Consider the following 13,944-nt stretch of genomic DNA (forward strand, 5'->3'; position numbering starts at 1 on the left):
CTATTTTTGTTTTGTTTTGTTTGTTTTGTTTTGGTTTTATTATAGCAAAATATAATTATTTTTAATAAATGTTTTGCAACATATCAGTCAAGAAGAGCGTTGCCTCTCTCTTCATTCAGGGGGTAACACTGGTCTTTGCACCCAAGCCACAGCAACCTTTTGAGTACTGGGAGGAGAATGCCATGCATGCAGAGGTTTATTTGCTTGTTAAATGACTTTGTTAGCTTTACTGAATGAACTTACTCAAAAACAAATAATGCAGGAATTCTGTGTCTTGACTAACTTTTCAGCTGGGCTAGATATGAAAGAATTATATCCATGTTGTTGTCTGAAACCACCAGTGAAAGGCCTACTGAAAAAGAATACATGCCTGCAGCCTGAAGCTAGGAGCTTTTTGATCTGGTGTTTACAATTCACAGTACATCTCTCGCATCGCAATTTCTATGGAGTGTGTCTGAGCTCAGCATTCTCTGCCAAATCCCCATGGGACATAGTTATGTCAATTTTCCTTCAGCTATACATTCTAGTCTGAACACTCAAACCTAGTTTTGCTCAGAGATTTTGATTAAAAAAACCAAAAAAAACAACCTGTTTGCATTCTCTTAGAATTAATTTATCTTGAAATGTGAAGGTTAATTTTAATATAATGAAAAGAAGGAATAGGAGATTGCATAGTTTAAGAAAACTTAAACGTACTTTAAGAAAACTCAAACTTTTGTTTGAGTATATCACATTGAACACAAATGAATAGATAGATGCAACTTCAATATGTTTCCAGAATCACATGAAACAAATAGTCTGTTCTTTAAGAATCTTTCAACTTTGTTATGAGATGCAGATGCTTTCAACATATCAGATATTACTTACACAATGCATTGATCACTATGCTGTACTGCTGAATTCAACTAAGTATACATATGTCAATCAAAGTTTGTTGAAATCTTAACTGAGAACAAATAACTGCAGGCTTGCTGTTGCTCCAAAGGGTTACTGGCAGAGCTTATTTAAATGGAAAGCCTTCAATACCCAGCTGCTCTTTAGTCTATTTATTTTTTAGTTATGTTGAAGAATGATATCTTTTTATTATCATTATTTCCTGTTAGCATGGGGAAGACAATATATACTTATTTTTAGACACTGTAGTCTTGGAATACGTTTTGAGATAAAATGAATTCATTTTAATGTAATGAATGTAGAACTAATTTGTATGGAGAGAGGCACTTGGAGCTTATATAAATGCATTAGAAGTTACAAATAATATGGCAGGACAGCAGACACGTGGAACTGTTTCTGGTACACAGACTGTTTTCCAGCACAAAATTAGCTCTCATCATACTACTAGTGAAAGCTATGTTTTTATTACAGATGACCTTTAGCATTCATTTTCTGCAATACTAGAAATTTCCTTTAAAAATATTTCTACTTTTTTTCAAAATCATTACTCCTTTGAGAAGGTCCTACAGCCCAGAATTCAGTCAGAGTGGTTGTCAAACATTTCTGGAGTACATAGGGCTCCTGGTAGTAGTATTCTGCACCAAGCAGAGTGAGATATGAGAGTTTAACTGGGTGGCCTGTAATAGTCAAAATTCTCAGCACAAAAACTTTTAAGTACAGATAGTTAATTTCTTGCTACCTGCTACCTTGCTTAAAACTTGGAAGGTTTCTAAGAATGATGGAAAACAGGCAAAATCTCTCAAGGACTGGAGTGAGGATGACCTCTAGTTTGTGTTCACAACTGCATGGAGACTGGAAAAGAGACACCAGGTGGGACATCCTAGGGAATCATACATTTCAGAGAGGATTTTAAAACTTAAGACTAGTTTCTAGTTGCCCTTCTATATAATCACAAATTAAAATCTCTTCTATGACCCATAAGTTATTTGTCTTTCATATTATTGTTTATTCTCCTGGCATACATGGGGACAAAAATGGATATATTTTTACATGAACATATGCATATAATCATAAGCTGCATTTATTTCTAGGAAATAGGTGGATTAGTACTTTTGAGGTCTCCTTCATTATCTGAAATTTCCAAAATACTGATCTAGAGCACTGACCAACTCAGTCAAGTCCTGATTTTCCTTTAAAAGAAGTAGAAATATTTTAATTACAGCACAGGCTCTTCGTCTGATGTTCCATTTTGTTTCTCAGGCACACGATGTACGTGCAGACTTCCCTTCTCTAAACGTGCATTGTACAAATCTACTTCTTGCAATGTGTGTTTCTGCCCCAAATTTGAAGCCTTAAATACACTGTCATCTTTCTTGAATTCAGCTAGAGATGAATATCACTGATATTCTTCTGCCCTGCTGTCGCTGGGTTTCTGAGTACTGCCCTAAGCTGAAGCAGAATCTAGTAATATGTTAGTTGCTATTGTGCTTGGGGTAATTGGTTTTATTTTTTCCCTTTGAGAGTTGTTAGCAATGTTGCTGGTGCTTGCGGGCCATTTGCTTTCAGGATAATAGTCCATTCACTTTGTTTTCCTTTAACTATTCTTTTATCAGTTATTTTCATGGCATCTCTTTCTCCTGCTGTCTCTGAGGTACTCCAAAATGCTTTCCTTCACTCTTTATTTCTCCCACTAAGTACATTATTTCTGACAGTTCATCCATACACATCTGCTCTGTGCTGATTTATGAATTTTCTAATCTCACGCTGATGATGGCATCCCCAATATCTCACGCAGGAGAAGTCATCATTTCTTTTAACTCAGTATGACCAAAAATTAATGCCTTAATTTTCTTTCATAGCTTCTCTTCTCCTCAATTTCTTCTCCAGTTGACAACATTCTACAACAAAACTTGAAGGTCGTGTTTTGTTCATTTACATCAGATAACCATGAAATGCTCCTCTGCTGCTGATTTTTCATCTTCAACATTCCTCCAGTCCATCTCATTTTCATCACCTGGTTCTAAATCTCCCATGTAGGGTCTCATAATATCCTTTAATGATTATCATCATCTTTTTACTTCCTGCTTTTCCAAATGCACACGTTATCCAGCCCTTTATAAAATTCAGTCTCTGAGGTCATGTTGATCTGATTCTCTCATTTCCTTCATCTTCCAGTGCTCTATCATATCTCTAAGAGTATCTTCTCAATTTCAAAGCCCTGTGTGACTACTCCTCTTTAAAGAAGTGTTTGACACATTCTTTTCTGTTTGCTTATGCTCAATGAAGCATCGTTTAGTTTATTTTAAAAGGTAAACATCCCATTGAAGTAAACCTAGTGTACATTGGGCAGGTCTGTCTATACATGGTAAAGAATGCTTTTCAGAAGCCCTGCTTCAGTGTCTGAAATAAAAAAAACCATTTTGACCACTTTCTGAACAGTTTTACTGAGTTCGGGTTCAGATTTACCAATCCAAGGTTCTCCATACATGCATTGAGCTCGCTGCAGGATCAGGATCCTCAGAGCATGTTGTAGCATGCCTGTTGCAATAGGACAAGTGGTAATGGTTTTAAACTAAAAGAGAGGAGATTCAAGCTAGACATGAGGAATACATTTTTCACCATGAGGGTGGTGAAACACTGGCACAGGTTGCTCAGAGAGGTGGTAGATGCCCCATCCCTGGAAACATTCAAGGACAGGCTGGACAGGGCCCTGAGCGATCTGATCTAGTTGAAGATGTCCCTGCTCATTGTAGGAGGAGTGGACTAGATGGTGTTTGAAGGTCCCTTACAACCCAGACTATTCTATGATTCTATGACTGTTAATGCATAAGGGATTTAATAACTATTTCTAGTATAGCCTTAACATTCTGATTCATGTCATCTTTCCTGAATAGTGTCTTAGAGAAAGGTATGAGTTTGTATTTCAGTGATCTTGCACACCTCATTGACAGACGCTTCCCAAAGACTATCCTCGGATGGGAATAATAATGCACTGAACACCTTCACCAAGAGGACAAACAGTTGACAGGTGTCGAGGAGAGAGGGAGTCTGATGAGGCATCTGAAAGTTGAATTATGTACCAGCAAGAAAACATGACTAGTTATACCACAGAAGAAAAATGTAAGATTTGATGAGGTGTAACTCATCTGTGTTTCATACCCCTGGGAAGCAGCAGCAACAACAACAAAAAAGAAGCAGTTTCATCTCAGCGAGCAGAAAAATGGCCATATATTTACAAAAATAAACAAGTCAAAATTAATAAAGACATTAAAAAAAGACATATTGCAGCTAAAGTTCGGAGCAAATGCAATCATGAAGATTTATAGTCTGGAAAAGTGATATGAACTGTATATATAATTACTATATCTGTTAGCATCTCATACCCCTGGTCTTAATTTGCAAGGTGATTTCTAGCAAATAAGTGAATTGCTGTTAATTAAACACAGTTTCAAGAAAGATAAGTGGAATTTTAATACTTCTGTCTCTACTCTTACTGTACGTGTGTACCTTGTGTCCTTGTCAGATTTTAGCTTTTGAATACATCAAGTCTAGAACAGGAACTCTGTCTTTTGGATTTTACAGCACACAGCGCAGTAAGACTGAGTCTGCTATTGCACAGGGAAGCATGAACATTAGCAAAACCAGTAGCCAATTGCAAATAAGACCCTTACGCACTCTTTTCCTCAGTTGGTTAGGGGAAGATGTGCAGAATTTAACATTATCTTCATTATATTCTAAGGCACTACTGAAATGAAAGTTGGAAAAATAAATGTAAATTAATCTCACTTTATTGTCATTAGCTTTCACCCTTCGTTTTCTGATTTAATACCTAGGACAGAAATGTAAAGAGAACAACAAGAGGATGATTCCTGAAGTGTCCTGTTGGCAGAGGTAAGGTGGTGCGTAACTCACAGTGAATGTCTTAAAGTCTATTTTCTTTATGGATACTTAATTTCTGGAAGAAAAAGACCTCGTACCCTCATTTCTTCATAGAACTACTCCAGCCTTTTCCAGTGTATCTTCAAACAGAAATCCCCATAGGGACAATGAACTATCTATCTTCCTTGAGAGACAAGTCTGTGAGCCATGTCTCCCAGATTTTTCCATGCTTGCCCTCACTTTTTCGCTGGAAAAGACAGAATCAAATTTGTTTGCTAAAGCATTGAGACCTTTTTGGTGTTTTTATCAAACAGTAAAGGTCTGAATTATATTTTTCAAATACTGTAAAATGACAAAGAAGAAAAAGATATAGTTACAAAACAGTACCCTATAGAGAGCTTGAAGAATTAGCATAAGATGAGTTCTGGAAGGAAATTTTTCTTATTGAGAACCAATAACACCCTGACTTTGGTGTTGATCTGACAACATCTATTACTTTACGTGAGATGTGAGTTTGACAGTTTACACTTTTTTTCTTTTTTTATTTTAATATGCATATTGAATTATGTCAGAACAACACAGCCCTTCAGAGACAAGTATTTATTTACTTGAGATCTATAAGCTTTTTTGTTAGTATTCATTGTAAATCATCCCGGGAGCCTGTTGCCTCTAGCAATTATTTAAATTTTTAGATGCATTCAAATACTGTTAACTTTATTTTTGGTATGAATTAATTTTCTTCTTCACTTTTACATTTTCTTGCCTTTTTAATGATGTTAGATGAACCAGTCATCTGAGCTTTCATTTTATTTTAGATCTATTTTCTTTTCCTCTCTGGTCCAGAAAGTTTGCACAGCCAATACATGGGTTTTAATTTTGTTCTTTAAAGTGCTCAATAACCAACAGTACGTACGGTGACCAAACAGAGTACTACACAGTTGCTGCTGTGTTGAGGAGCAGAAAGATCCAGCTGTTCTCCTACAGGTAATGAACCAAATGTGATACCTGGGCAGGGCAGGGACCTTGATAGCTGAAGGTCAGTCCTATACCCACGTATCGAGACAAGCAGGGCTGGCCTGAAAAAGTCAGCCAGGGTCAGCCAAGGGTCCAGATAACTAGGTAAGTCCATGGTGAAAAGGTGAGTCTAAGGCTGAGCTGGTAACAGAAGTCAAGTTTAGGTCCACTGTTGTTAACCAGGGTCAGCCCAGTAACAATCAGGTGATAAAGCAGGTCCAAGGTGAACCTGGAAAGTCAGTCCAGGGATCAGAATCTGAATCAACAGGATCCATGGCCAAGCACATGCAGAGCTGAAATGAAATAGAGGCCCTGGACACATGGCAATAGAGGCTCCAGATCCATTGAAAATTTCATGTGTGCCACTGACGGCATGTTGAACAATATCCACGGCACACTTCATAAGGATATTGTTGGTTTTTGTTTGCTATAGGATCAGCCTGAGCTGTGGGACGCTATCTTTAAACACACAAAGTGTTATGTGTTACTGCAGAGCTGGTAGCAGAATCTTGCCCCAGTGGATTGTGGCTCTTACTGGTCTCAGAATAATTCTGCTCTTTTTTCCCTCCATGCTCCCCTAAATATTATACAACTGCATTTGAGTTCTTACGTCAATGTGCATTTTAATAGGTGCAAGGGCAAATGGTTAACCACTGCTATGAATAGAAGTTGTATAATTGTATCACGAAAGAAGAATCAAACCCATCAATTCATCCTGACAATGGATCTGTGTAACTTGGTCTGTGTGTCATTTATTTAGTCTCTAAGTATCTCGACCTTGTGTAAAATAAATTTAACTCCCTTACACAATTTATGATAAAGAGGATCCAATGTTCTGAAATCATTCAGAATTTTATATTGCTTATAAATTCCATGGTACTTAGAGACATGTGACATCTAGGAAGATTGAAAGCAAATTGCAAGGGTGGTCTGGACAATTGTTCTGCAAAAAGAAAGGTGTATCAACCCTTAGAAATATTTGGATTTTTAAGGAGTGGGCCGTAAGTTGTGGAGAGCAAAAGCCAAATTTGTGCATATGTGGAATTCATTTTTGCTACATTTAATGCTGTTAAAATTGGCAGTGTTATAACCATTTGGCAAGGTGGCAGTTACTTGGAAAGTGGGGCACTGCCTTCTCCTATATTCACCTGGAGTTCTACTGTGCTGCCTACTAGTGGTACTGCCTGCACGTGGAGGTCACCAACCTGTGGGGAAGGCATTGGGTAGTACAAAGTCTTCGGCAGCCCTCAGAGGAGGTATTCTATGGATGTGAAGCTTTACAGTGAGGTTATGGTCCATGTCCAGAACTGTCCTGAGTGGTGGGGATTAAGAAGGAACTCCTGGAGAGAAAACATATACTACTGAATTTTGCTGAGTCCATCTCACTTTTTGCCTCTTTCCTGTCCTTCTTGGCCAAAATCATCCCCGACCTGGTGGTTAAGAACGCGAACCACCTGTACTTATCCTTTCACTCGTGTTCTACCCTGCAGCTACGGCATAGTCACTACTGTCAGAAAGAGCAAAGGCTTGTGCTTTGTATGGACTTTATTGCTGTTGTCTGGGTTACACCATGCTCTGTGCTGAGATTCAGGCTAACGATCATTGCACAGTCATATGCTTGAAGGAATATTCCCAAGAAGGAAATTTATTAGGAAGACTTGCAGAAATAATGGTCTTTATCTGAGAAAATAGTTTCAAGTCTCCCAGCCAATAAATAAATAAATAAATATTTGGATAAATAAACTAAATAAATAACCTTGTATTTGGTTTGGAGGTATTCCTTGTTTCTTCTCAGACTCTACTTTTATTTTTCATTTTGTCCGCTGTTTTCCCCAGCCATTTTGTTCTCAAGCTGGAAGCCCAATGTAAATGGAGAAAACATCTGACATTTTTTTTTTTTTACCACAAAAGAAATTATGAAAAAAAATGCCATTGACATGTTGATTTATTTAAGGCATGTAAATGATTGACAATTTTATCACTGTAACAGTAGCCCAATTTATAACACTACACAGATGTTTATCTTTGAAATATACACCTGGACATTAATATAGTTTACGGTGCATTAACAGAGACTGGAATTTTAGTTCCATGTGAATGTAGCTAAGAGCAAGATGATACTAATAAAAAGAAACACTTTAAAGGAATTCCATTATTCACAGCAATTTTTCATTTGTTGTCTCACATTTCGTGAATATTTTCTTCTCAGTCTGTTAGTAAAGTGCTCTATAAATCACAGAGAGGCTTCTGGCCAGAAGAAAGGAAGGTAATTGATCTTGATAACACCCAACCACAGCAATGCAAACCTTATGCACTAGTGGTCTATGTTTTGTTTTGTGTCCCTCTTTTTCCCTGACAATACATCGATTTCATTGGTTACAATGTGGTACCAAAAAATGATTACTTGATTACTCTAGGAATGTGCAATCTAGAATTCAGTAGCATCTGGGAGACACAGTATACTTCCTCCTGATTTTAGAGCCATTTTTAACTGATGATTAATTAGAAGTTTGTAGACCACATTGTAAGACTTAGCATGTAATAACTGCTTGCTATGTAGTAAACTGTCCATTAGAAGGAATCATTCTGCTGAGAACCGAGTACCCACTCAGGTAGCTCAGTTTAGCTAGCACCTGTAAGCTTTACATGGTCTAATTATAGTCTAAAATAGGCAATACAGTGACTTTCAGGCTTACTTCTTCACCTCTGCTTCTTTATTCTTTATATTGCAGTTTGAGCTAAAATTTGACATGTGTCATTTCCATCAGAACCCACTACAACCCTTTTGAAGAGTTTTGCTCCTTTGGTGTACCACTGTGAACTTTGTTCATAATTCTTGTTAAGGTGTAAAGTTAACAAACCTTTACAATCACATTTATGGAAACAACTGTGAAAGCCAGCAGAAGATCATGCCCCAACAAGATGCATTGCATTTTTTCGAACGGTATTACTGAAGCTACAATTATAAGGAAAATGCATACATTTTCAGAAAGAAAAACATATAAAAGTACAATAAAACTTCTAGAGGTTTTGGACTTTCAGCCAATGAAAATAGTCTATCATATTGGATCTCTATGTTAGCAAAAGTTTCCTTGCTACATTATTGTTTGTGCAACGGTGCTCTTCATTTTAGTTTCAAAAGTGCAATGTTTCTAGTGGATGGGATACTAATACTTTCAAGAGCAGATAAACCCTTGCTGTATCTTGCCGTAGATTACACTACTAGGCAAAGATGAAAGGTTTGTTGTTTTCATATGCGATGTCCATCTTGTAAAGAATTTAAATATTTCTTAATTCTGGAGGTCTTCATGCTATACCATAAAGCAAGAGCTTATTAAGCTTAATCAAATATTTAAAAAAAATAATGTAACCATTCTGTGGATACTAAAAGTTTCTCACATGGCTGTAGCTTGCTAGAAAAATGATGAGTGTTCAAAATGTGCTTCTGTTCATTTGTCTTTGTTCCAGTGAGCATGTGGAAGTAGTAATTCAGCACACTTTATGTTAACTCAGCAAAATATCTGACTTCCTGAGCTGACAAATCCAAACACCTTCAAATTATTAACCTTTTTTGTTAGCATAGGGATGTCAGTTATAATGTAGAAAGAGGTGTGACAAAGGTCAGTAAAGAAAGAGAATAAGGCAGGAAACTTGAATTTCACATCTCAGACAACACTAGTGGTTTCACATGAGAGAAGTACTTTTAATTTAAAAAAAAGTAAAAAACCTCATGAAAGACATGTAAATTTTCACTTGAAGAGAAATGACACATTAATTGTCCTCATATGTTTTATTCAGTTGAGTGGACTAACCAAACTAATTGGAATGTTGTGATTTAATGCCAAGTCATCGTAAAAATTGTTGAGGCCAAGGACCAGGAACACAGGCTAAATGACAAAGTCTGATCTAATCTTTCTCTGGTATCTGTTTATGATGAGGAGAGAACATTATCAGGTGTTGCTCATTTGGCAATGTTTTAGCTACTGGAGCATTTTAACTGAGGTTTCATTTTGCTGAAATTGTATTTGTTCTCCAGATATTTTGAATATGGTTTGTTGCAAAATAATAACATGCTGTGAAAAAATGTAATGCAGAGCAGACATAAGAATCCCTGCAATGTGAGGAGCCCAGTCTCTATGTGATCATTGTTGTAGTTTCTTTACAAATATGACTAAAATCTTGTGCTTTATATTTTTTTGTTGTTGGTGGTGGTGGTTTTTTTTGTTTGTTTTGGTTTTGTTTTGTTTTTGTTGGTTGTTGTTGTTGCTGTTGTTTTTAGTGACAAAGACCTTCAAAATAATGCAGCAGAATTGGAAGCTTAGTTTCCATATACAATTTACATTCCCTCTGTCTTTCTGAAATATTCTAAAGGTATCTCATGCCTTCAGGGAAGAATGGAAACTTTATTTATATGTAAGCATGTGCAGTGAAGAAAACAAACAAACAAATAAACAAACCAAAACCAAACAAAAAAACACCAAACCAAACACCACAGACAAAAAGCAAACAATAAAAACAAAGCACAAAATGTTTGCTTCGTTTGATCTAAAATTATTTTGATTATCAATTTCTGTCTGAATGTTTTCATATCAAAGTGTGCTCAGAAAGAAAGAAAACCATTCCATTTCAGGTAAAGGAAAGCATTTCCCTAACACCAAAACATTTTCCTACAACTTCCTAGTGGATTACCAGAATTTAAAAAATAAAATTCCTTTTACACTGCGAAGTAGTGTTGGTGTTGTGTTTTTTTTTTTTTTTTTAATGAATTGCCAGGAAATGTAAAAGCATTTATTCATGCTACTTTTCTTGCTATACTTTTTTTTTTCTGCCTTCCAGTTACATGTTCTAATCAAAGAATATCACATAGTGGTCCTAGATATTTCACTTCCTAGTGCATAGCTGTGTACTCATCATTTTTATCTATCTGGTTTCCATAGTTTGTTAGACACCATTCTGTCCCAGGTAGAAGCAGGCAGCTGGGTTCTTTTTTAAGGTTTATGTTCTTCATGAGTTCTTTTAAAATAAATAAATATATATGTTTATGTATATATATTTGCACAGCCTGATGCATTAGAATCAGATTCAGACTGTACAGCATGGCCAAACAGGCAAAAGCTTTCCTTAAGATGTGGAAGAGATATTTCCCCTTACATCTTTGGGCTTAGAGCACTGAAAGACACCCAATCCAATGACAGAGTTGACAGCCTTCACGAGCAAGAGTCCTGCTTGTGCAAATGGCATGCAATCTACTGCTGCGCTTCAAGGCAATGGCATGAATGCATTACCTTCTTCTATCCAGTCACACAAAGTTACATAAATTGGCACAAAGTGCAGATTCTGAGAAGACACCCAGCATTATGATGTATCACACTTTTGAACAATGTAGGCCAGACTTGAAATGTACCCATGGCTTTGATCCCCTGGCCCAATTTCCTGCAGAAGCTGATTCTACACAACATGCTAGCCTTTGAACCCTCTAGTCTTTCCTTGGGGGTCCCTGGAGCAATACAGCTCCATTAGGTTGCTCTGAAAAGAGCTTGTATAGTTGAATTCTTGAACAGACTGTAGTGGAAGATTATAATGATCCTTCTACAGTCTTCCTCACCTCCTAGAGGTGCAACAGTTAGCAATGTATCTCAGATTCCAAAAGGAGAGTTTTGAACAAATATGAACTGTAGATGTATATGCTTAATAGCATCATAATAAGTAGGCTGCTGGAGAAGAAGAAAAAAGAAGCAGAAGGAAAGAAGGCATTTAGGTGCCAAATTATCCCAGAACCTTCTGTGAGCAAAGAGTTTCTCAGTCTTGCTACTGCTCATAGTCCATCCACTCCCACTTCCTCATCTGCACTACAGCTACCTGTTGATCCATGCCTAGGATGGAGATAAGGAGACCTGCAAAAGACTGTTGAAATGTCCTAGAACTGTGTCAGATTTCTTTCCTTCGGCAGCCATCGCTACCTCAAATGTGGTTAGCTCTGCTTATTCTATACAAAATTACAGACTCAAAGGGCAGAATGTCTTCTGTGAAAACACAAGGAGAGACAAGAATCAGTGAAGATACTTGAATATCTCTAATTAATATCAAGTTTCCCAGAGAAGAGTCATCAAGGCTGACATTCTGGTAAATAACAGCAAAAAAACTTGCTATGTTAACATATAGCTTCCACACTGTGAACAAATGTAAATGTAATCAACAGAAGAAAATGGTTCATACCAGCAAGCAGCAAATTGTGCGTTACTTATTTGACAGAGCTATATAAATTACCATTCATCATGATCCCTGTATTTTTTATTAAGCTTCTCAGCAATAAATATTTTGGCAGCATTTTATTAAAAATATATGTGCATTTAATGCTGTTCATCTTCAACAGTTAGAATTTGGCAGGCCAAAGCACTAAGACATTAATAGAAGGTGGAGAATACTGAGATCTGATCCTAGGAAATATGCTGTCTAATGATGAAACAAGAAATATAGTTATGTCATTACCTTACATAATTCCTTTACTTGGAACTCTGGGTGAAATGCAGAGCCTCATCTCCATGCTGGTATTCATGTTATTCATTAATTCCTTATGTTTTCCAGTAAAGAGACATTTGATTAGGCAATGTCACAGACTGAGCCATAACTATGCAACCACTTGGTATGGTGCAGTCTCCACTGCTGCCAAAAATATGTTTTTTCTCACCCGTTGTTATGGGTTTGAGATGATTTTTTCAGGATCCTTAGCCCAGTGCAAAGACACCCTGCAAGCAGGACAAAAGTTTGAATTATTTACTGGCTAACACACACATCAAAGATAGCCAATGTGTGGTGAGCTATTAGGTTAAACATGAGCATGGTCACCAACCTGATGAGATGTCTGAGGAGTCTTTGCTGACCAGAAAAGAGGGGAAGGGTTTCTTTGCTGCAAAGTAGTTGCTGCTGAGTTGCTGCCTTACACCAGCTCCAGTCAAAACTGAAGACCCTGAAAACTCCACTTGATGATCTGATGATTCCCAGTGAGGTCCCTACTAGACTGACCATCCTGATGTTTTGTTTTGCTCCTTTGGAACTTACATCTTTCTATGCTGGTGATTTTGACCTTGAAACTTTCAGCTACTGCTCATTCTGTCTCAACAATCCTATTTCTGTCTGCGACATTTACTTTCTCACCTGTCTGTAGACAGCTCTTTCTGAGAAGTCTGAGTCCAGGCAATGCATCTGTGCCATATCAGAGCAGGGCCTTGTGTGCTTGGTGCAGAGGCAGGGAGACAGCTGTTTATGTGTGTGTCCATATATGCTAGATGATGGCACAAGCTACAGGGCAGGGAATGACACCACCTTCCTCCTCCTTCTTTCTCCTTTCTCCTTTCTCCTTTCTCCTTTCTCCTTTCCTTTCCTTTCCTTTCCTTTCCTTTCCTTTCCTTTCCTTTCCTTTCCTTTCCTTTCCTTTCCTTTCCTTTCCTTTCCTTTCCTTTCCTTTCCTTTCCTTTCCTTTCCTTTCCTTTCCTTTCCTTTCCTTTCCTTTCCTTTCCTTTCCTTTCCTTTCCTTCCCTTCCCTTCCCTTCCCTTCCCTTCCCTTCCCTTCCCTTCCCTTCCCTTCCCTTCCCTTCCCTTCCCTTCCCTTCCCTTCCCTTCCCTTCCCTTCCCTTCCCTTCCCTTCCCTTCCCTTCCCCTTTCCCTCTCCTTTTCCCTTCCCTTTCCTTCTCCTTTTTCTGCCCATGCAGCTGCTGCTGGGGCCTGCATAGCTCTGCATTGAGCCGGCTCAGTTCAGGGAACTGGAAATAAATACAGCTGCTGGTGCAGCCAGCTGCTTACTGCAGTCCAGCAAACATGGCTTCATTTTCTGAACTGGCACACTGAAAATAGATCAAGCTGCTTACAAAAATGATTAAAGGTGGAAAAAGAGTGAGAAAAGGGTCATAACACTGTTTAAAGACAAAAAATACTTTTTTTCCCATGTAAATCTCCCTCACAATCTTCTTACCTAGCTACTCTACAAGACAACAGTGTTTCCAGACTCTCTCTGTCATTAGAATTACTCCAGGTTTTTCAAAATTTATCATTTTGGATTGTTTACATTTCCATGTTTAGTGGATGATTTATGAGTGAGAAGCCTAGTATGTTGGTTGCTACAAACGCTCTAGTACTTTCCTGTCAGTAGATGTTTTTTTT

This window comes from Patagioenas fasciata, chromosome 2 (genome assembly GCF_037038585.1).
Source record: "Patagioenas fasciata isolate bPatFas1 chromosome 2, bPatFas1.hap1, whole genome shotgun sequence".
NCBI lineage: Eukaryota > Metazoa > Chordata > Aves > Columbiformes > Columbidae > Patagioenas > Patagioenas fasciata.